This window comes from Mytilus galloprovincialis, chromosome 14 (genome assembly GCF_965363235.1).
Source record: "Mytilus galloprovincialis chromosome 14, xbMytGall1.hap1.1, whole genome shotgun sequence".
Taxonomy (NCBI): domain Eukaryota; kingdom Metazoa; phylum Mollusca; class Bivalvia; order Mytilida; family Mytilidae; genus Mytilus; species Mytilus galloprovincialis.
The window spans coordinates 19,240,065-19,266,204 of NC_134851.1; the positions used below are offsets into that span (position 1 = coordinate 19,240,065).

The window sequence follows — 26,140 nt, forward strand, 5'->3', positions numbered from 1 at the left end:
TTCCCACAACAAACACAATAAACGTGATATGATAAAGATGCAGAGCCTTTTGATCGACTGTAAGTTTTTTTAGATTTGTGGTTATAAATATAACCTTAAACACTTTACAATCAGTGATATACGGGAGAAGGCTTGCCACCAATATTACATTATAAGCTAACAGGACAATAGAGCCAGATGTTTTGCGCTTTAGAAACAGGTTCAACCCACCGTTTAAAAATGCCTTTACCAAGTCAGGAATATGACAGTTTGTTTAATGTAAATTATCCTTTGATTTTTCCATTTAATAAGTGATTTTCCGTTTTGAATTTTCGTTCCATACGTTTGATATATTTAATCCTTTGATTACGCAATTTGATTAGGAACTTTCCGTTTTAAATTTTCATCGGAGATCGTTTTTTTTGTGATTTTACTTTTTACAGATCTTGGTGACCCATTCGATGTTTTCAACTCATAAGCAACATTGGGAAGTAACATGATATGTAAATTAATCGATTGAGTCCTAATCAGGTTGAGGCAAATGATTTTAGTAGAAAGTAACATCTGATCTGGATAGCGTTTATTCGACGTTTATCGGTTAAAGTCTTCATTTTTATTGTTTAGGTTGCAACTGGACTTTTGAGTTTGATCATTAATAAAATGTTTCTTATTCTTTTTTTCTTTGGTTTTTTTTTTGTAATTTCGTCATCTTCTTTTCGGGTATTTTGTTTTCAATGCGTGTTGTTTTGTTTATGGCAGCAACATGCACAAAAAGCAACACGAATTTCATACCCATATTTATTAACAAAAAAACAAAAAAAACACGGTAACGATTTACAGAACAATCCTGTACTAGTATGCAAGCAAATTTGATTTTTATTGACATTTCAATAATTGTTTAGTTACCTCATTTACAGTTAAATTCTGCCCAAAATATCAGTTTATGAAAGAAACGAATTTTATTACATAAGTCATATTTCAACATTTAAATAGTGACATTCCCTCAATATATAATTGATAAAAAAAAAAAAAATTTCCCCCGCACTTTTGCACAGTTCTGTTTTAAACAAGAACATGTTGTACACGTCAGTTGTTTTGAGTGTATCCTCTCTGGAATTCAATCAGCAATGATATAAGACTTTCTATTTTTTTCCTCTTCTGTGTCGTCTTTTACATCCTACATTTATAAAAATATAAAGTAAATATGTTTTACTTTTCATTTAGTTTTGGAACTGCATGTTTTAATTTGTTATCAGAACACACTGTTTGATTTAAAAAAAAAAAAAAAGAAGACGGGGTAAAGCATAACTGATTTTCTTCGACTAACATTACAGGGCCTTCAAAAGCCATTTTTATATCATATGAGTTTTTCTTATTGTTAAAGGTCGTGCGAACTTTTGTGGTGCGTTTTCTCAGCAGCAATCATACCACATCTCTTCATTTTTATATCAAACAGAAAGTTTGGCACTGCAAGATGTAAAGTTTTAAAGAATGCAATGTTTATTGCACGTTAATCACCCTAAGGCTTGCAGCAATTCTTCGAGAGGTCCGTAAGTGGCCTGTGGCGAGGCAAATTGTATGTCTCTTTTTCAAAATACTCTCATATTCCAGTGATAGTAAAGATTTCACCGACCTTCATCCTGTATTACATGACCTAACAAATTGTATTTAATGTTTATATGTCTCGCCCTTCATGTGCATGAAGTACCTAGCAAGACGTTTTGCAACAATCACTTTCAAATTATCAAAATATTATTTTCGTTTAAATAGGACAACAGAACGTTAGACAGTACAAGTAGATTTAAACAATCCACAAAATTCTGCATGCTTTAAACAAAAGGAAATATGACCCCATGTGTCATAAACACGTAGCAGTCGTTTCTTGAAGCATAAACTAGTTAACTGTTACAATTATGGAAAATGTGCGATAAGGAAATTGGAAATTCATCCGATAACCAAATTAATTACATGAAGATACTTGTCATTTTGATCTGAGCGTCACTGATAAGACTGGCGTAGACGAAACGCAAGTCTGGCGTTTAAATTATAATCCTGACACATTTGATAACTAAAGTCATATCATGTTTTACTTTTTTTATGATGATGGTAACAAGAAAAACAAACAGAAATTGTAATATTTACCTCTTCTTCTGTACGGTTCTGTAAATAAATCAATCATTGAATATCAGAATAAATTATATTTAATTTGATAGGTTTAATGTTATGTTTACTTGTAACTTAAGGTGGTACCCAAAACTTCACTCATATTTATTTGGCTCGTTTAATTTTCAAAAACTTTTGACAAAGTATTAACTTTGACCTAAGATAAAAATATAAAAAAATTCAAAACATTTGAACCAACCGCAAACCATTTTGTCAGAAATATTACACTGGTTATATAGCACTTTGACAAACCCTGATTTTGATCATTAGGAGCTGAATATTCCCAAATACAATACAACGTAATTAAACGTTTAGCTGATGTTACAGAGTTATCTCACTGTAGTGTTAGGTACCACCTTTAGCAATGTTTAAGCATCTTAATAGTCATTTCTTCTAAAAATAGCCAACTTTGATTCTTTTTAATCCAGTTTCCTTTGTCAAAGTTTATAGTTCAAGGATACACTTGTAAGTTGGGTCTTTGTGAGTATCCATTTATGCAGAAAAAGTGTCACATTTTTATCAAAAGGGGAATACTTCAATTATTAGTTCTTATGTGATATTGAAGCTTGCAGTGATGTAATCTGTTCGATAAGCCTTTGGACTTCCGCATATACTTCTTTTGTGTCAACCGCAATTTCTGATTTAGATTTTAGATTTCCAGAAATGTACCCATATGCTGTGATTCAATTGATTTTGAACTTTTTCAGCTTTTTCATAACTTTCAATTGTAGAACATACTCTTTTATTTCAAGCCTTTGCACAATTTAGGTGCGTGTGACCCTGATTGGTGACTGGGGAAACGGAATATGGTCACTAGGTCCTCTTCCCACCGGCAGTAAAACGCATGCTAAAGTGGGGCGTCCGTTTGGCTCTGCGGGATGTATCAAGTTCGCAGTCACGTCCGGTAGGAATAAGAACGTTAAATCCAACATTGTCCAATGCCTCGTGTAAATAGAGTGCCACGCTCTTTATATATTAAGAACCCTTGCAACAACCTGTTTGAAGGGTCCGTAGGTGGCTTGTCGCAAGGAAATATGTGTGTCCCTATCCAATATACTTTCATATCCAGTGATGTCCAAAATTCCTCGACTATCATACCGAATGGCCTCTAATATGACAAGACCTACATATTGTGTTTATTGTAAACTTGTTTTCGTATCGAACATACATGAAATATTAGCCACTGGACGTTAAGCAACCAATAATCAATAAATCAACTAGTTACGTATGTTATACTGCCCGGTGTAATGCAAATATATCAGTTATTAAAAAAAGGAATAGTATTTTACTTCGAACTTTCTTTTTACTACCCTTTCTACTGATTCGATCAACAGTTCTTTACTTTAAATTGGTAATTAACAGATGCGCCGAGAGCGCATAATACGCTCGTCATCTTTTGTGTGAAGTTTAATGAAATAATCATCAATAGTTTTTGAGAAAAAACAAAAATCTAATGACTCTAAAATAAAATTTTGAATCATCATGGAAAAGTATACAGATCTTTAGATTGATATAAGTAAGAAATATGTAATGTATTATATAAAGCAATAATTATGAAGCGTTTTTCGAGATACAACCCGACATGTGGAATCCCTCTTTCTTTAAAAAAAAAACCACTCAATAACTCCAATTATATATTTAGAATCACCCCCGAAATGTTTACAGGACACCTTCAGGTGTGGGAATTTCTCGTTACATTGAAGACCTGTTGGTGACCTTCCGCTGTTATTTTTTCTATGGTCGGTTTGTTGTCTCTTTGATACGTTCCCCATTTCCGTTCTCAATTTTACATTTTTAGATTAATATAACTAAAGATTTCAGAAATAATCATAAATCGTTTTTCAGATACTGCGCGATACGTATCCCCTCTATTTATTTCCTTAAAAAATACACCTGTTTTAGTTATTAAATGCCCGAACTCAAAAAATAGAAAAAAAAATACCAAAAAATATACAGATTTTTTAATCATCATAAGAAACAACTATGTAAAGTTTCATGCAAATCTTATTCGTAATTATCAAGTTACATTTAGGCATGTTTACGACGGAATGACATACGGACGGACGAAAAAACTGACGGGCAGACGGATGCTAGCAATTTATATATCATAATACGTCCCGTCAAAATTGTGATTGGGGTATACAAAATTAATAAAGTATAGGCGGTTTGCAATAGATAATCCTGGACAGGCTTTTAAGTTACAATTCATAGTTTCCACACTAGATCCAACACTCTTGTCCATTGTCAGAAGGTGGTGGACTGTTATAATTTCTATTCCTTAATATAACACCGTCACCATATGTGACAGAACATGACTGGGTCGACCCGGAGCCCCATTGGCCGTCAACTTTCAAAGATAATTGATACAGACTATAGATAAAACGCATAGCTTGAGTCTTGACAGGGCAAGTAGTCCGGCCGATCGGTGAAAAATTGCTCAAATAATGAGAAAAGCACCAATGTTTGCATTATCATGATTATGGTACATTTTTGTGTACTGAGCAATATCAGCTATGGACACACAGTCAAAATTCAAAAATGGCGGCTTATTTCAAGATGGCTGCCGTTCGTTCTAAAATATTGTCCAGTAATATAAAAACCATTTGATGCTTAAAGCCCAAATATCAACATGTTTTAATGACTTAATGTACTTAGCAAAATTATGTTTTTATCTATTCTTGAAATACAAAATGGCGGCATTTTCAAAATGACCTCCTTGAAAAATATGCAATTATTCATTATTGAGAATTGACCTGAATATAATCATTTTATTGATGTCTAGTGTCATTTAGCATCTGTCTTAGTAATGTCCTTTTTTTTATTTTGCTTGGCTTGTTATTTCATACACAAAGTAGTAGCTTTTATAATAGTTTCTAGTAATTTTCTTTTAAAGCTGCACTATTTTAGTCATACATAAAAGCTGTGATTTGGGTTTTATCTGCCTTAAGGGCATACGATACAGTTTTGATCTTGTATTTACAAGTTCGTGAAAATTTGCATATAGGCTATTATTTACCTGATTAAATCAAATATGGTGTAGTGGTTAGAGCATCGGACTATTAACACAAAGGTTCCTGGTTCGATTCCCGTTCGGGATGAAAATTTCAGGAACTCAATTTTCGGCTCTCCCTTGACACCATTTGCGAGTATGGTCTTGAGGAAACGATGATAGTCCGTCGGAAGGGGACGACAAATGGCTGACCCGTGTTAAGAGAGAGCCATATCTCTTGCACGTTAAATACACCCTTGTAGATTTCGAAAGAGAGTAGGCTAATGCCGCTACAAGGCAGCACTCGCACCCGCAAAGTGGACAGGGATTAATATAAGTTGCAAAACTTGTTTCCCAATCCACTATAAATAAATATGTTTAAACTAAATATGTAATAAAAAATATACCTTCATGTGCTACTTTTTGAGTAAAATGAGGTCGAAATTTTGTATATTTGGTCAAAATTCAGATTTCTGGCCGTAATTTCTTTTTCAAGAGAAAGACATAACTTTTTTGTTATAAAAGATAAGCACAAATTTGTTTTTGTTATTTAATCGTTAATTTCTATATTTTATAATTATCTTAAAAAATATGCATTTTTTAATTCAGAAATAACTCATATTTATCAAATGTTCATGAATTGAGGAAAAAACGTCATTTTTTGCTCCATGTTAATCAAAATTTAAAAAAAATCCTCTATTTACAGTTTTATGAAATTTGGGTCACACAATCTCCCTGCAAAATGAAACAAATTGCCGTTTCGAAAAATAGGGGTCCATGAACTCGTTTTCAAATTAAATCAGTTTGAATAATAAAAATCAGTCGAAAAATGCATCTTTTCCCGATATGTCACAGTTTGACGTCGCGAAAATAATATTTTTACGTTAGCAACGTCATTACCTCCCCTGTAACTGTATCGTATGCCCTTAAGATATTTTTCAGTGCCTATCTTATTCTTTGGGTCGCAACATTTTTCAATTTGAGATATTGTACTGTGAATTGAGAATCATTTAAGGAGATATGAACCTGACGAATTTGAATTTTCTGCGCAACTCGAACTGTCGGTAAAATACGAAATTCATTATTGTACAATTAAACAATAAATACAAAATTTATTAAAAGATTGAATATATTGAAACTTTTGTTATAGATGAAAGTTGTTTTATTGTTGTTTTATGGAAACAGTTTTGCGATCGCACGATTACGACATCGTTTAATTTCCGGCGCCATTTGTAAACAACAACAGTCGTCTGCTGGAATCCGGGTCCGTTCGCACCCATTCACGTTCGCACCCACTCATGTTCGCCCCCTTTCACTTTCGCACCCCACATGTTCGCACCCAAAGTCCGTTCGCACCCTACATGTTCGCGCCCAATTTTAATTGGTTTTGTGTTTAATAACTTTGTAATCAAGTTTTGTCAAGTCGTATTCTTAAAAGTATAATTGATTTTATTGTCTCAAAATAAAGCGAGACAGCATTTTTTATGTGTTAAATAAATCTTAATCATGTTTTTGAGAGTGTATTGTTAAAAATAATAATATTCCTTTCTAATTAAAGTTGGATTCTGTCAACGTTTTATTTTATGTGAATAACACTTAATCATGTTTTTTGTTTAGTGTATTGCTGAGGTGTATTGCCTATAACTTTGTTTCATTGACTTGTTTCAAAATGAAGTGAGATTCTGACTACGTTTTTTTTTTGCGTTGTATAAATTTTATCATGTTTTGGTTTATAAAATAGCATGAATAGTGTATTGCTATATTTTATGATTTCATTGTTTCAGATCAAAGTGACCAAGCTGTTAAAAACAATTATCTTTGGTGTTTTTCATTTAAAGTATTCAATCTTTTACTCATACCAAGCTAAAAATACATTCAGTATTTACATCAAAGCAAATAAAAACAACAATTATGATTTTCCAATTATTCAATTGGAATTAGAATTAAAATTTGGCGCGAACGTGTAGAGTGCGAACGGACCTTGGGTGCGAACGTGCGAGGTGCGAACGTGTAGGGTGCGAAAGTATATTGGACGCGAACGGACCTGATACCCGTCTGCTGTAACGTAACGTTTTGGTAGCAGTGATGACAAGAATACATAAGCATGGCTTCAAATCTAAAAGATATCTGAAGGTGTCGGATAGTCAACATGCCCGATGGACCAAAACATCGACTTACTCTAATGATCACAATTATTTTTCGAGTAAGTTATCCATTTGATTCCCGAAAAAATACATGACAACATCAACACAACTAGTCTACAATATATAATATTACAATAAATAAATTATATACGTAAAATTATGTTGACCATAAAGATAATCTTTATATAGTATTAGTCCGAGATTGTTCTTACATCCAACGACTGTTTCGCCATAAAAGCTTGGACTCAGGGACCCTCGTTGGCACAGCCACAACCAGCTTGTGCAAGTTGCGGCAAACAGCCGTTGGGCGTCAGAGCAATCTTGGACTTATGAGTTTTAACACCAGTAACTGAGTAAAGTTATTATTTCTTTATTAAATTTTTTTGTTGATGTAAATATAAAATTGTAAATTTTACCCACGCATGCACGGCACATATAGTCATCAATATTATGATGGAGTGCGGAAACTTAAAGAAGAAGAAGGTTAACATTTGATTTCAAGAATAAAGGTCCTAGACTAGTCATATATTAATTCCACTTTAAAGGTCCATTTCTTATAAAAAAATCAAATACTCTCTCGTAATCTTTATTAACTGTAAAAGTTGAAGTTAGCCCTAGGATGTGAAGGGGTCAAGTCTGTTTCACACCTAGTCAAAATAATGATGACTCTGGCAAGGCTATTTTTATTCTGGGAAGCCTTCCTATGAGGTGTCCCAAAATAAAAAATAGCATTGCCAGACGTCATAATTATTTGGACTATTTTGCTCAATAAACATGTTTATCGTCCTTCCCTATGCCTATATTACCCTGCTCAGTCGCTCAGTAATTCTCCTATCAAGGCTTCAAAACAAGACCATGCATTATCAGCCACGTCACAATGTGAAAGGAGAAGTTATCAGCGACGTCACAATACAAGAGGAGATGTTATCAAGCTTGCTTTTGTCAAGTGTAAAACTGTCTTAGGAAGAGGGAAAAGACCGGTAACAGAACAATAAAAAGATAATCGAGTCCTCTTATAGATCTATATCATAAAATATCAGCCAAGGTTCATATTGTGGCTCGCGGCTGATATTTTACAATATCAATGTCACATTGTGTAGAAAACCCCATAATCTATACGTACCACACACCTTTGCGCCCTACGTCCATTCGCACCTAACATATTTGCACCCAATTTTTGTTGAAATTCCAGTTGAATTATTAGAAATATTTTTTCATATGTTTATAAATATTCCCTTAAAAATTATATATATTTTCAGAATAAAATTGTGTCATATCATATCAAATGTTGTTTATTTTTTTATCGAATTGATGATTAATTATTAAATGTTATTTATGTTCATGTTAATTGGTTTAAGCTTAATTTGGTCTCTTGCTTTGATATAACTACTGCAGATAGGTATGAGAAAAAACATTGTAGGGTGTGAACATGTATAGGGTGCAAACAGACCTGAAAATCATGATTGTTTTTTATATCCTTTCATGTAAATACTGTAGCCAGGTATCAATAAAACATTGAAGAATTTAAATGAAAAACATAAAAGATCGCAATACAAAAAAAAAACCTGTTATAACAACACGTTATTTTGAACAAATGAAAACAAAATATTTATACCAATATACTTTATACCAAAACTCAATTACAAAATTATTAATCACAAAACCAATAGAAAGGGTGCGAACATGTAGGGTGCGAAAGTGAAAGGGACAAACATGAATGGACGTAAACATATTTTTGGACGAACAGATCTGGATTCGATGTACATGTATAGGACACAGGGAAATAAAATCATAGAATTGACTGAGTATGCAGAACCAACAACTTGCACAAATTTGAACTCCTTCTTTATTCTAGATCTAGCTAATCCAAGCCTCCTTTCCCTATCCAAAACAAAATCTGGTACAAATATTAAAATTTATATAAGAACATTTATTCAACGTTTATGCGTGTCCCCAGCATTTTAAGACGGGATATATTGTTCTTAGATCTATCACTTACGGGAATAACAATTTCACTTCAGGGGGGTGATGTTGTTTTTAAATGCTACCAATCAAATCATTTTATCAAAATTTAATACTTACACATGTTACATGTATTACATGTAGGTTGTTGGGTGAAATATGGATGCAAAATATTTGTATTTGTCATCTGCCTGACCAAAATATGTGTTTAGGAAATAAATATACCCCCTTGAAGTTAAATAGTTGTTGCCTGAAATTATTTTTCAATGGCGGGTAGCATGATTGATAAAAATAGCTAATGATAATCATAATAATAAATATATTCTATTAAAATCTGTAAATACATTTACGTGTATCACACCTAAAATTTTAGACAATTGAAAGTGCATCATCCGATTCTAATAAAACAAAAACAAAAATTTCTGATAGTTGAAACTAAGTTACTTCCAATAACAAGGCTTTATAATATGTATGTACAATGTATATATATACATGTACTAGTCTCCTTTTGGGGGTTTGACAACGAAACGAAGCTTATATTTGTAATATATCATGTAACCAGACTTAAAATAATTTTCTTTATTCTATGTTTATTCCTACAGTGCACAAAGAAAACCTGACAAAAACAAATTGAAAGAGGGAGGACATATGTTTTTATAAATTTACAGAATTAGCCTTTCAAATATGTACATGTACATAGTACTTTTGTATGAAACATTATATGTTTGGTTTTTTTTAAATTTCATATGACTTTAATTTAAGACAACAGTTGCATGTAAAATATTGACATGCCCCAAAACTAAACCTTCACGTTTTAGTCTATTATGATAACTCCTGAACTTATATGGGTCTCTCCGTCATTGTATCTTTTATTATTTATTTATGTTTACGATTAATGACACCAATAACAAGCATTAGCCTTTCAAAAAGGGCTATTCGACTCTTAGCTGATGAAAATGGAAAGTGCTCTCGCTTTGTATATTAATTCATTTACTAGAATAGCCACGTGCATCAATCAACAAATTTTACCACACACGTGAGAGCCTGTCCCCACTTTTGAAAATTTCTGGATCTGCCACTCACTTTCCGATCATGACAATAAACATTAACAAGTAAAACTAACTAATAATCCTGACAATATGTATAACATGAAATGTTTCCCATTAGAAATGAAAATATAAATATTCAAAGTCATAAAAGCTTGATAACACGTGCAACCAAATATAAAGCACTATACAAGGCTAATACTAATATGAAGCTCTCATTTTCAGGTCTCGGGGGCAGATTCAGCCATTTTAAAAAGGGGAAGTTCCAACCCAGGACAAAAGGGGGAGAGCTTCCAACTATATGCCCCCATTCAAATGCATTGATCGGCCGAAAAAAGGAGGGCTTCCAACCCGGAACCCCCCCCTCCTGAATCCGCCACTGGAACTTCAAAAAAATAATTGTCAAGATTACAAACCACAACGTGATATATTAAAACATATATGAAGACAGGTGACAACATGTTGAAGAAAATTTTTTGAACTTGTACAGTCAAAACTAATTGCATTTTCTAAGACAAAAGTCAGATAAGATATCAATCACTTTTATACATGAAGATATAAGATGTAACATTCTCAAATTTGAAAGACCTTCTGTAGAAGTCCATTTTGTCAAGTTGTAAATCCTCAAAAGTACATGTATTTTATAATGCTTTTTTTTTTATCAAGTTGATTATAGACACAGTATGCCTTTTATTATAATATCATTCCTAATTTCAATTCTCAATTATTATTAAGTCTCCTTCCATTATAACTCTGGTCCACCAATAATACAACTAAAATCACAAATTAGTAGAAACAAGCGCTATGCATTTATATTGCTTGGAGTGCAATATATTTCAAACAAAAAATAACCTATACTTACAAACCACTGATCTCAATATAATCAGCTAAAATACGGTAAGCTTTTTAGAAAAGCTATTACTTGTTGTTTACTCCAGAAGATTCGACTATTTATAGATAAAGGTTACCTGTGTAAAATCTAATTGCTAATGTAGAGAGGACAAATCCGATACTCTACGGGATTGAAGGACATTTACTTGGTTTGGATTGTCCTAACCAATCAATAAACTTTGATTATTCACGTCTTGTAATATCTTCCAATCAGGTAGCAAGAAAAATTCATGCCCTATCTGTCCATCGTTCAATTCTTAATCTCGACTCCTAGGAGTCGAGAACTAGGAGTCGAGAATGATGTGACTGTGATGGTTAATAAATGCACAATTATTCAAAAAATGACGGCAATGCATCCTAATGGAGTATCATCACTCAGAGTATATAAACATTATATATATAACAAGTCAAAAAGGGTACAACATCACCATAAAATAACTATAAAATATACAAATATTAGATATTTCGGATAACAGTTATCCTTCTTCAATAATAGCACGATGTCAAATGAATCGTGTCAATTCAAATTGAGACTCTATCAAAATCTTGATTTATACAATTTAAGCGAACGCTGGAACAATTTTAAAATTTCCAAACACACCGCAAAGACTACAGAAATATGCCAAAAATAAAAATAGTTATTTACGATGTGAAATGGCACAACTTTAGATTTCCAAAGGATGTGACAGTTGAGATGTAATAACTGCATTGAGGGCAGTCCTCAAACAAAAAAATCAAAATAATCAAAAATGTCCTTACCGATCCAGGATGGTATAAATTAGACAACGGTAGGGCAATTACAATGGAAACTACATATTAAAGCCTTCCAAACGAATAGCAGTCTAATAGTGATTGAAAAAATAAGTTTTGTATATTGAGCTAAAATAATTGAACGTGGCAACGTACTTATACATCATCCCGAATCAATGAAAACCTGTAATTTAAACGGTAATTTTAAAAATAATTTCGAACTGTAAAGCCAGTACTAAATCCGGCGTTGTTTGAAACAGGTGGTCACAGGAAAATGAGGGACTCGTTCTATGTTTTTTTCATTTATGCCCTCTGGGGAGACTGTCCGTAACTTCTTATCCAAAATCTTTCCCGAGCGACTCTGTCGACCTTCGACCAACACGCGTTGTGGTCTATGATCGTGATGGTAAGGTTTTTGAGATCAGCTTGTGTATGTCCAGGTGATCTCAAATGACGACTTACGGGTAGGTCGGGCTTGCAAGTGTAGTCACTTCGATGACCATTCATGCGTTTGTTAAATGGCTGCTCTGTCTCGCCAACATACTGCATGCCACATCGACACTGAAGGAGGTATACAACATTCTGGGTTTTGCAAGTTACATTGCAATATATAGTGTACACAGACCCAGTCGAGTGGCAAGTGAATGTTTGAGTATTCAGTATTTGTTGACAAGTCAGGCAACGTCTGTTACCACATGACTTGCACCATCCTGCAGTTGAACAGCTTTTATTTGAGGAAACGTCAGCTCTAACAAATAAGTCTTTTAGACTTGCTGGTCTCCGAAAAGCTAAGACAGGAGGATTGGGAAAGATCTTGGATAATTTAGGGTGTTTGGCAATAGTTTGCCAATTGGCACGGATCAAACGTGAAAGGTTATTAAAGGCTGGATTGTATGTAAGAACAAACAGGACTATTTTGCTGCGCCTCTTCCGTTTGTACTGTAAGAGGTCATTGCGGCTGTTATTGTTAGCGCGCATACCCCTTATCTATGTCCAATTTCTTATAACCTCGTTTTGTCAAAAATCCGCGAAGTTCCTGTAACCATTTCGTGACAGCCTCCTCAGAGGAGCAAATCCGCTTGACTCTGAGAGCTTGACTGTACGGGATACTTTTTGTACAGTGTTTTGGGTGACAGCTTTGGGGAGAAAGGTATTGATGTTTATCTGTGGGTTTACAGTAGAGTTCTGTTGATATGACACCGTCCTTTATAGATGTGGTTGTATCTAAGAAAGATATCTTAAAGTCGGAAATTTCATACGTAAATTTAATTGAGTGGTGCGCGTTGTTTGCATGTCTGATGAAATCATCCAGTTTTTGTTGAGATTCAATCCATTTCATGTCAACATCATCAATGAAACGGGACCAAGACAAAGGTTTGGATAAAGATGTTGCAATAATTTGTTTTTCTAATTTGCCCATGAAAATATTGGCGTAAGACGGTGCCATTTTCGTCCCCATCGCTGTCCCGTTAATTTGAAGGTAATGCTCACCATTAAAGGTGGAATTGTTGCATTTCAGGACCAGAGTAAGCAGCTGGACTAAACATTCAGTAGGTGGTTCTAAAATGCTGCGCGAGTCCCATATTTCCCTACAAGATTGTATGCCGTCATCATGAGGTATGTTGGTATACAATGAGGTGACATCTAAAGTGACAAGGAGGGTTTCCAGAGGAAGAGGGTTCATGGATTCCATTTTACGAAGATAATCTGTAGTGTCTTGAATGTGGGAAGGAAGATTTTCTACATGAGATCTTAAATGAAAATCGACGAATTCCGAGATTTTCTCAGACGGATGGCCGTTTGCGGATACAATGGGTCTACCAGGGTTGTTAACCTTGTGTATTTTGGGAAGAAGATACAATCGACCAGGCTTGGCATTCTCTGGCTTTAAAATAACCAATTGTATCCTCATCTATGTGACCGTCATTGTACATGGTTTGTAATGCAGTGATAATTTTGCAGCTAAACTCGGAAGTAGGGTCATAGTCTAGCTTCTAATAAAATCTCTCATCAGAGAGCTGACGCACTGCTTCCGCGATGTAGTTAGCTTTGTCCATTATCACAACGGCACTGCCCTTGTCTGCTGGTTTTATCACAATATCATCTCGGTTTCTCAGCGATTGTATGGCTTTTTTCTCGTCAGGAGAGGTGTTGTAAAATGACGAGTACTTGTTGCTAGCTAGATGAACAACATCCGATTTGGTTTTGTCGATAACATCTTCCAGTGTAGCAGATTTACTAGGTTTTGGAATCCATGAACTCTTCTTTTTAAAATGCGGAATTATGATTTCTTCCTCCGAGTCAGACGTGTCTGTGTCCTCCTCATTATCCACCTCTTTATCCTTGTTACCAAAATATTCTTTGATTCTGAGGGTTCTAGCAAAGTTAACAAGGTCATCTCCCAATTTCATATCATCAAAAATTCAAACCCTTGGACAAGAATTTAGTTTCGTCCTCAGATAAAGAGACTGAGGATAAATTGACAACCGTGTTGTTCGGATCCATCGGAACTCGAATTTTTCTTTTAAATCTACGATTTCGAGTTTTTTTCTTAGATTTTGTAGAGGGTCTAATTGAAGGGGTGTTAATTTGCACACCATCACGTTTAAATTTGTTGATCTGTTTGACGTGGAGCTTATGTGATTCAATATGGTTGATATCACCAAGACGTACTTGAATTTCGTCAAGTTCAGGATCAGACAAATGTTCACGGGATCGGCAGTGCAAATTATCACGTAGTTTATAAATATAATTAACTTGATGAATTGCTTCTTGGCGTAAGAGATCCATCAGACGAAAAGAACTGTTGTATAAAATGTTGTTCCATCTGTGAAAAAATCTGTTCGACTTTTCTCCTGTTGTGAGTGGGGAGGCCTTTAAAATAAGTCCTTTCGGAATAATTCCTTGATTAATGTAGGTTTCTAAATTTCAAATGTGATGTTCTGTTTTGATAATTTTGATAGTAGAAGATCTTAATTTCTTAAAATAAAATTGAAAATGCATGATGGAATTTATGCAGTAAGAAAATCAGATCGGGTGAACACACTCGATGCAGACTACCAAAAAGGTAAAAATATTAAATGACTGAATAAATAGTCAACGATCAATCTTACAGGGCGATGGATCAAGTAATATGATTCTGTACACTACAAAATATAATATATAACAAGTCAAAAAGGGTACAACATCACCATAAAATAACTATAAAATATACAAATATTAGATATTTCGGATAACAGATATCCTTCTTCAATAATAGCACGATGTCAAATGAATCGTGTCAATTCAAATTGAGACTCTATCAAAATCTTGATTTATACAATTTAAGCGAACGCTGGAACAATTTTAAAATTTCCAAACACACCGCAAAGACTACAGAAATATGCCAAAAATAAAAATAGTTATTTACGATAAACATTATATATATATGTATATGAATGAATATAACATGTATACATGTACATTGTACCTGCATTCATTATTGTGTTTTATAATTGCAGTTCCAAACATCTCAAATGCAACAAGGGAGGAAGAGGTATCTTTTGAAGGAAAAAAGACAAGATCATCTGAAGACTGGAGAGAAGGGAGAAGAATTGTTGAGCTCAGCCTAGTGGCCTTGCTACTGGTCTAAGAGCATGTCTTAAATGTGGTTTGCCCCTACAGCTTGGACATACTATTGACATACAGACATATGGTCTTGGATGTCTACTGAAAGTAAGTAATTCAGATTTAAACAAAAAATCTAAAATGTCTGAACACTTCGAATGAACATAGCTTGTCTTTCTATCCATCAAAAATAATTTGAATCTATGATTCAAGAACAGCCCAGAATTTTAATGATTAATCGTCATCATTGGAATACATATATGTGTGTTAACAAGAATCAAATTTTTAGGTCAAAGTTCAGTATTCAGAAAATCAAACCAGAGAAAGCCTATTCTAAAATTTAAGAGTCAATACTGAATTTCAATATGTAATTGATGAGTGCTAACTCCCTGTTTGTGTTCAATGCATTGAAGACCTCAGCAACACTGACCTAAACAATTTGCTAGAACTATATTTTTATTGGAGAGCTTTAAATATACAAAATACATCTACATGTACTACTAAAAACCGGGGGTCTGTTATCTTGAATGGTATAATGTAAATTAATTTCCAATGTGAAATGGGAAAAGACAATTTGATATGCATGTTCATACCTAAAGAAGCATTATAATAAAAAAAAAGAAGGATTTTAATATGACATGCTTCAAGCGTTTTAATAACAAACCGAGGATGTTACTATATGTATGACATGACTTACTCACCATTTTTTCTATGTCTGCCTTTTTGTCATTAAAAGTAACATTGAAAAGATGGAGAGAGAGTAATGACATCTAATTTTGATGAGATTTTTTTCATACAAATACTGACATTTGACCATTTGTCTCTTTATAAAATCAACTATTTTTTTTCTTCAGGTACAGTGTTTTAATACCATTTGCATGCATGTAAACAGTGTTCCTACTGATAATATAGTGTGTGTGTGTGTGTGTGTGTGTGTGTGTGTGTGTGTGTGTGTGTGTGTGTGTGTGTGCGTGTGTCAGTCGTGTCAACTGGGGACACACACATGTAGGAAACCCTTCAATTGGGGACACATATCAAATATTTATACCAATATACTTTATACCAAAACTCAATTACAAAATTATTAATCACAAAACCAATAGAAAGGGTGCGAACATGTAGGGTGCGAAAGTGAAAGGGACAAACATGAATGGACGTAAACATATTTTTGGACGAACAGATCTGGATTCGATGTACATGTATAGGACACAGGGAAATAAAATCATAGAATTGACTGAGTATGCAGAACCAACAACTTGCACAAATTTGAACTCCTTCTTTATTCTAGATCTAGCTAATCCAAGCCTCCTTTCCCTATCCAAAACAAAATCTGGTACAAATATTAAAATTTATATAAGAACATTTATTCAACGTTTATGCGTGTCCCCAGCATTTTAAGACGGGATATATTGTTCTTAGATCTATCACTTACGGGAATAACAATTTCACTTCAGGGGGGTGATGTTGTTTTTAAATGCTACCAATCAAATCATTTTATCAAAATTTAATACTTACACATGTTACATGTATTACATGTAGGTTGTTGGGTGAAATATGGATGCAAAATATTTGTATTTGTCATCTGCCTGACCAAAATATGTGTTTAGGAAATAAATATACCCCCTTGAAGTTAAATAGTTGTTGCCTGAAATTATTTTTCAATGGCGGGTAGCATGATTGATAAAAATAGCTAATGATAATCATAATAATAAATATATTCTATTAAAATCTGTAAATACATTTACGTGTATCACACCTAAAATTTTAGACAATTGAAAGTGCATCATCCGATTCTAATAAAACAAAAACAAAAATTTCTGATAGTTGAAACTAAGTTACTTCCAATAACAAGGCTTTATAATATGTATGTACAATGTATATATATACATGTACTAGTCTCCTTTTGGGGGTTTGACAACGAAACGAAGCTTATATTTGTAATATATCATGTAACCAGACTTAAAATAATTTTCTTTATTCTATGTTTATTCCTACAGTGCACAAAGAAAACCTGACAAAAACAAATTGAAAGAGGGAGGACATATGTTTTTATAAATTTACAGAATTAGCCTTTCAAATATGTACATGTACATAGTACTTTTGTATGAAACATTATATGTTTGGTTTTTTTTAAATTTCATATGACTTTAATTTAAGACAACAGTTGCATGTAAAATATTGACATGCCCCAAAACTAAACCTTCACGTTTTAGTCTATTATGATAACTCCTGAACTTATATGGGTCTCTCCGTCATTGTATCTTTTATTATTTATTTATGTTTACGATTAATGACACCAATAACAAGCATTAGCCTTTCAAAAAGGGCTATTCGACTCTTAGCTGATGAAAATGGAAAGTGCTCTCGCTTTGTATATTAATTCATTTACTAGAATAGCCACGTGCATCAATCAACAAATTTTACCACACACGTGAGAGCCTGTCCCCACTTTTGAAAATTTCTGGATCTGCCACTCACTTTCCGATCATGACAATAAACATTAACAAGTAAAACTAACTAATAATCCTGACAATATGTATAACATGAAATGTTTCCCATTAGAAATGAAAATATAAATATTCAAAGTCATAAAAGCTTGATAACACGTGCAACCAAATATAAAGCACTATACAAGGCTAATACTAATATGAAGCTCTCATTTTCAGGTCTCGGGGGCAGATTCAGCCATTTTAAAAAGGGGAAGTTCCAACCCAGGACAAAAGGGGTAGAGCTTCCAACTATATGCCCCCATTCAAATGCATTGATCGGCCGAAAAAAGGAGGGCTTCCAACCCGGACCCCCCCTCCTGAATCCGCCACTGGAACTTCAAAAAAATAATTGTCAAGATTACAAACCACAACGTGATATATTAAAACATATATGAAGACAGGTGACAACATGTTGAAGAAAATTTTTTGAACTTGTACAGTCAAAACTAATTGCATTTTCTAAGACAAAAGTCAGATAAGATATCAATCACTTTTATACATGAAGATATAAGATGTAACATTCTCAAATTTGAAAGACCTTCTGTAGAAGTCCATTTTGTCAAGTTGTAAATCCTCAAAAGTACATGTATTTTATAATGCTTTTTTTTTATCAAGTTGATTATAGACACAGTATGCCTTTTATTATAATATCATTCCTAATTTCAATTCTCAATTATTATTAAGTCTCCTTCCATTATAACTCTGGTCCACCAATAATACAACTAAAATCACAAATTAGTAGAAACAAGCGCTATGCATTTATATTGCTTGGAGTGCAATATATTTCAAACAAAAAATAACCTATACTTACAAACCACTGATCTCAATATAATCAGCTAAAATACGGTAAGCTTTTTAGAAAAGCTATTACTTGTTGTTTACTCCAGAAGATTCGACTATTTATAGATAAAGGTTACCTGTGTAAAATCTAATTGCTAATGTAGAGAGGACAAATCCGATACTCTACGGGATTGAAGGACATTTACTTGGTTTGGATTGTCCTAACCAATCAATAAACTTTGATTATTCACGTCTTGTAATATCTTCCAATCAGGTAGCAAGAAAAATTCATGCCCTATCTGTCCATCGTTCAATTCTTAATCTCGACTCCTAGGAGTCGAGAACTAGGAGTCGAGAATGATGTGACTGTGATGGTTAATAAATGCACAATTATTCAAAAAATGACGGCAATGCATCCTAATGGAGTATCATCACTCAGAGTATATAAACATTATATATATAACAAGTCAAAAAGGGTACAACATCACCATAAAATAACTATAAAATATACAAATATTAGATATTTCGGATAACAGTTATCCTTCTTCAATAATAGCACGATGTCAAATGAATCGTGTCAATTCAAATTGAGACTCTATCAAAATCTTGATTTATACAATTTAAGCGAACGCTGGAACAATTTTAAAATTTCCAAACACACCGCAAAGACTACAGAAATATGCCAAAAATAAAAATAGTTATTTACGATGTGAAATGGCACAACTTTAGATTTCAAAAGGATGTGACAGTTGAGATGTAATAACTGCATTGAGGGCAGTCCTCAAACAAAAAAATCAAAATAATCAAAAATGTCCTTACCGATCCAGGATGGTATAAATTAGACAACGGTAGGGCAATTACAATGGAAACTACATATTAAAGCCTTCCAAACGAATAGCAGTCTAATAGTGATTGAAAAAATAAGTTTTGTATATTGAGCTAAAATAATTGAACGTGGCAACGTACTTATACATCATCCCGAATCAATGAAAACCTGTAATTTAAACGGTAATTTTAAAAATAATTTCGAACTGTAAAGCCAGTACTAAATCCGGCGTTGTTTGAAACAGGTGGTCACAGGAAAATGAGGGACTCGTTCTATGTTTTTTTCATTTATGCCCTCTGGGGAGACTGTCCGTAACCTTCTTATCCAAAATCTTTCCCGAGCGACTCTGTCGACCTTCGACCAACACGCGTTGTGGTCTATGATCGTGATGGTAAGGTTTTTGAGATCAGCTTGTGTATGTCCAGGTGATCTCAAATGACGACTTACGGGTAGGTCGGGCTTGCAAGTGTAGTCACTTCGATGACCATTCATGCGTTTGTTAAATGGCTGCTCTGTCTCGCCAACATACTGCATGCCACATCGACACTGAAGGAGGTATACAACATTCTGGGTTTTGCAAGTTACATTGCAATATATAGTGTACACAGACCCAGTCGAGTGGCAAGTGAATGTTTGAGTATTCAGTATTTGTTGACAAGTCAGGCAACGTCTGTTACCACATGACTTGCACCATCCTGCAGTTGAACAGCTTTTATTTGAGGAAACGTCAGCTCTAACAAATAAGTCTTTTAGACTTGCTGGTCTCCGAAAAGCTAAGACAGGAGGATTGGGAAAGATCTTGGATAATTTAGGGTGTTTGGCAATAGTTTGCCAATTGGCACGGATCAAACGTGAAAGGTTATTAAAGGCTGGATTGTATGTAAGAACAAACAGGACTATTTTGCTGCGCCTCTTCCGTTTGTACTGTAAGAGGTCATTGCGGCTGTTATTGTTAGCGCGCATACCCCTTATCTATGTCCAATTTCTTATAACCTCGTTTTGTCAAAAATCCGCGAAGTTCCTGTAACCGTTTCGTGACAGCCTCCTCAGAGGAGCAAATCCGCTTGACTCTGAGAGCTTGACTGTACGGGATACTTTTTGTACAGTGTTTTGGGTGACAGCTTTGGGGAGAAAGGTATTGATGTTTATCTGTGGGTTTACAGTAGAGTTCTGTTGATATGACACCGTCCTTTATAGATGTGGTTGTATCTAAGAAAGATATCTTAAAGTCGGAAATTTCATACGTAAATTTAATTGAGTGGTGCGCGTTGTTTGCATGTCTGATGAAATCATCCAGTTTTTGTTGAGATTCAATCCATTTCATGTCAACATCATCAATGAAACGGGACCAAGACAAAGGTTTGGATAAAGATGTTGCAATAATTTGTTTTTCTAATTTGCCCATGAAAATATTGGCGTAAGACGGTGCCATTTTCGTCCCCATCGCTGTCCCGTTAATTTGAAGGTAATGCTCACCATTAAAGGTGGAATTGTTGCATTTCAGGACCAGAGTAAGCAGCTGGACTAAACATTCAGTAGGTGGTTCTAAAATGCTGCGCGAGTCCCATATTTCCCTACAAGATTGTATGCCGTCATCATGAGGTATGTTGGTATACAATGAGGTGACATCTAAAGTGACAAGGAGGGTTTCCGGAGGAAGAGGGTTCATGGATTCCATTTTACGAAGATAATCTGTAGTGTCTTGAATGTGGGAAGGAAGATTTTCTACATGAGATCTTAAATGAAAATCGACGAATTCCGAGATTTTCTCAGACGGATGGCCGTTTGCGGATACAATGGGTCTACCAGGGTTGTTAACCTTGTGTATTTTGGGAAGAAGATACAATCGACCAGGCTTGGCATTCTCTGGCTTTAAAATAACCAATTGTATCCTCATCTATGTGACCGTCATTGTACATGGTTTGTAATGCAGTGATAATTTTGCAGCTAAACTCGGAAGTAGGGTCATAGTCTAGCTTCTAATAAAATCTCTCATCAGAGAGCTGACGCACTGCTTCCGCGATGTAGTTAGCTTTGTCCATTATCACAACGGCACTGCCCTTGTCTGCTGGTTTTATCACAATATCATCTCGGTTTCTCAGCGATTGTATGGCTTTTTTCTCGTCAGGAGAGGTGTTGTAAAATGACGAGTACTTGTTGCTAGCTAGATGAACAACATCCGATTTGGTTTTGTCGATAACATCTTCCAGTGTAGCAGATTTACTAGGTTTTGGAATCCATGAACTCTTCTTTTTAAAATGCGGAATTATGATTTCTTCCTCCGAGTCAGACGTGTCTGTGTCCTCCTCATTATCCACCTCTTTATCCTTGTTACCAAAATATTCTTTGATTCTGAGGGTTCTAGCAAAGTTAACAAGGTCATCTCCCAATTTCATATCATCAAAAATTCAAACCCTTGGACAAGAATTTAGTTTCGTCCTCAGATAAAGAGACTGAGGATAAATTGACAACCGTGTTGTTCGGATCCATCGGAACTCGAATTTTTCTTTTAAATCTACGATTTCGAGTTTTTTTCTTAGATTTTGTAGAGGGTCTAATTGAAGGGGTGTTAATTTGCACACCATCACGTTTAAATTTGTTGATCTGTTTGACGTGGAGCTTATGTGATTCAATATGGTTGATATCACCAAGACGTACTTGAATTTCGTCAAGTTCAGGATCAGACAAATGTTCACGGGATCGGCAGTGCAAATTATCACGTAGTTTATAAATATAATTAACTTGATGAATTGCTTCTTGGCGTAAGAGATCCATCAGACGAAAAGAACTGTTGTATAAAATGTTGTTCCATCTGTGAAAAAATCTGTTCGACTTTTCTCCTGTTGTGAGTGGGGAGGCCTTTAAAATAAGTCCTTTCGGAATAATTCCTTGATTAATGTAGGTTTCTAAATTTCAAATGTGATGTTCTGTTTTGATAATTTTGATAGTAGAAGATCTTAATTTCTTAAAATAAAATTGAAAATGCATGATGGAATTTATGCAGTAAGAAAATCAGATCGGGTGAACACACTCGATGCAGACTACCAAAAAGGTAAAAATATTAAATGACTGAATAAATAGTCAACGATCAATCTTACAGGGCGATGGATCATGTAATATGATTCTGTACACTACAAAATATAATATATAACAAGTCAAAAAGGGTACAACATCACCATAAAATAACTATAAAATATACAAATATTAGATATTTCGGATAACAGATATCCTTCTTCAATAATAGCACGATGTCAAATGAATCGTGTCAATTCAAATTGAGACTCTATCAAAATCTTGATTTATACAATTTAAGCGAACGCTGGAACAATTTTAAAATTTCCAAACACACCGCAAAGACTACAGAAATATGCCAAAAATAAAAATAGTTATTTACGATAAACATTATACATATATGTATATGAATGAATATAACATGTATACATGTACATTGTACCTGCATTCATTATTGTGTTTTATAATTGCAGTTCCAAACATCTCAAATGCAACAAGGGAGGAAGAGGTATCTTTTGAAGGAAAAAAGACAAGATCATCTGAAGACTGGAGAGAAGGGAGAAGAATTGTTGAGCTAGTGGCCTTGCTACTGGTCTAAGAGCATGTCTTAAATGTGGTTTGCCCCTACAGCTTGGACATACTATTGACATACAGACATATGGTCTTGGATGTCTACTGAAAGTAAGTAATTCAGATTTAAACAAAAAATCTAAAATGTCTGAACACTTCGAATGAACATAGCTTGTCTTTCTATCCATCAAAAATAATTTGAATCTATGATTCAAGAACAGCCCAGAATTTTAATGATTAATCGTCATCATTGGAATACATATATGTGTGTTAACAAGAATCAAATTTTTAGGTCAAAGTTCAGTATTCAGAAAATCAAACCAGAGAAAGCCTATTCTAAAATTTAAGAGTCAATACTGAATTTCAATATGTAATTGATGAGTGCTAACTCCCTGTTTGTGTTCAATGCATTGAAGACCTCAGCAACACTGACCTAAACAATTTGCTAGAACTATATTTTTATTGGAGAGCTTTAAATATACAAAATACATCTACATGTACTACTAAAAACCGGGGGTCTGTTATCTTGAATGGTATAATGTAAATTAATTTCCAATGTGAAATGGGAAAAGACAATTTGATATGCATGTTCATACCTAAAGAAGCATTATAATAAAAAAAAGAAGGATTTTAATATGACATGCTTCAAGCGTTTTAATAACAAACCGAGGATGTTACTATATGTATGACATGACTTACTCACCATTTTTTCTATGTCTGCCTTTTTGTCATTAAAAGTAACATTGAAAAGATGGAGAGAGAGTAATGACATCTAATTTTGATGAGATTTTTTTCATACAAATACTGACATTTGACCATTTGTCTCTTTATAAAATCAACTATTTTTTTTCTTCAGGTACAGTGTTTTAATACCATTTGCATGCATGTAAACAGTGTTCCTACTGATAATATAGTGTGTGTGTGTGTGTGTGTGTGTGTGCGTGTGTCAGTCGTGTCAACTGGGGACACACACATGTAGGAAACCCTTCAATTGGGGACACATATCAAACGGGGACGTCCCCAATTGTCAAAGTGCTGTAAATCAAATTTTTTGGCGTCCTTTTCTATCAGAAACAAATTTTCTTTCAAAAACAATTTTAAAAACATTTGTCCTCAATTCAACTATTTCAACCGGACATAGTTTGTGTGACGGCTTACATGTTGATAACTTGCAAAGCGCGGACGTGATACACTCGGTCCCCGTTTGCACCATTTTATTCATATCATGTGACCAAGACCAAAATGGCGACCCATTAACTAGCAGCGAGGTAAAGTTTATTTGTGTTGCACTATTACATGTATTATCATGGGCGGATCAAGGATTTTAGATTAGGGGACCTAACCACTTAAATTAGAATGAGATGCTTTCAAAGATATTTGTATTTTAATGGGATCCTTTGTAATATGGAAATACGGGTTGGGGCCTTTTTGACCGTATATTTGTATATAATAATAATGATACAAAATAATAAACTAACCTTTTCTTTGAACCAGTATTTCTATCTTTCATTAAGGCAGCACCCATTAGATTTCCTGGGGGAGGGGGGGGTATGGATTTTTTTCTGGACAAACTTTTTTTTTCGCCTTTGGCTATTTTTTGGCCACAAGTTGAACACAATTTTTTTCTTTCAATTTTAGCATTACATATAGCATGTATAGTGGCAGCTGAGGGTGAAACAAACAATATTTTTTTTCCTCCAATAACTGGAAACAAACTTTGTTAGTAATCATGTTGATTCTGTTAAACTTACTGTTTTATATAATTCTTTGAATGTTAACAGACAAATGACAGATGTAATGCGACAACATTAATTTTTCGTTGTCTGCTCAGATACTTTATTGAGCTGACATGGCTGAGGACAACCAATGCTTTGCGAATTTTAGAGCCCTCGCCCGCCAACCCCCGCCTTAATCTACCCCTGATTATCCATCTATGATGTCTTTTCTTTTCAAAGATTTACAGGTTATGTAAAATGCCTCCAGGAACAGATTCATACCGTCAGGTTCCATTTAACGTAATAATTCTAATCTTTAATACTTTTATATAACATGGTAAATGTTGGCTTTGCGGAAAATATATTATGTATATATATATATATACAAGTTGCAATTGATGCCAGGGTAATAATTAGCATACCAGCTCATTAGCCATTTGCAAATAATTTCTAAGCCCTCATGTTAAAATCATGTTTTCGGGACAAATAAGTGTCCTTGGGATATTAATCAATTTTCAAATACTCTGTGAAATTATGGTACCATTGCCAGCTGACCATTGCTTTGCAAAGTGCTGTACGGTTAATAGATTTGTTTGGGGTCCTCTTCTATCAGTGACAAATTTCTAACAAAAACAATAATTTAAATAATTGTCCTCAGTTTAACTATTTCAACCGGACATAGTTTGTGTAACGGCTTCCATGTTTGAAACAAGCAAACCGTAGACAGGCCACACTCAGTCCGCATTTGCACCATCTTATACATATCACTTGACTGAACCATACATGTAATGGCGACCTGTCTGCATGAAAATAACAGTGGTGAGGAAAACTTATTTTTTTCAGTAGTCCTTTTGGGTCTCATTGGGGGAACCAGTTCTAATCCTTGATCCCACTTACTGTTTTGACAGATTCCCCTTTCCTGCTTACACCATGTACTTAAAGCAATTCTCATTTTTTGTCATTTCCCCGGGTCCAGCTAGACTCCATTTCCTGTTTAAACGGCATAATAATTCGACTTTTACGTGTCACACTTACAAAAAATCAGCAATCTTGTGTCACGCTTCGACCCCAATGAGACCCACGTTGAAGACTTTGACCTACCATGGTTTTTCTTTAACAAATTGTGACTTAGAGAGTTGTCTCATTGGCACTCAAACCACATCTTATATCTGTATAAATATACAGTCAGGGGAGTTACTTGTACAAGTGATTTTTTAA

At 34.3% G+C, this 26,140-nt stretch overlaps 1 long non-coding RNA gene across 1 annotated transcript in view; it reads right to left on the minus strand.

Annotated features, from left to right (window-relative positions):
* Nucleotides 1–801: 801 nt before the first annotated feature.
* LOC143059715 (uncharacterized) overlaps nt 802–26,140 on the minus strand; it is a 75,434-nt gene continuing 50,095 nt past the window's right edge. The window contains exons 3-4 of the long non-coding RNA XR_012973571.1: nt 2,122–2,139; nt 802–1,156 (exon numbers count right to left, since the gene is read on the minus strand). This is a non-coding gene — a long non-coding RNA (uncharacterized LOC143059715). The remainder of the gene's footprint in view (nt 1,157–2,121; nt 2,140–26,140) is intronic.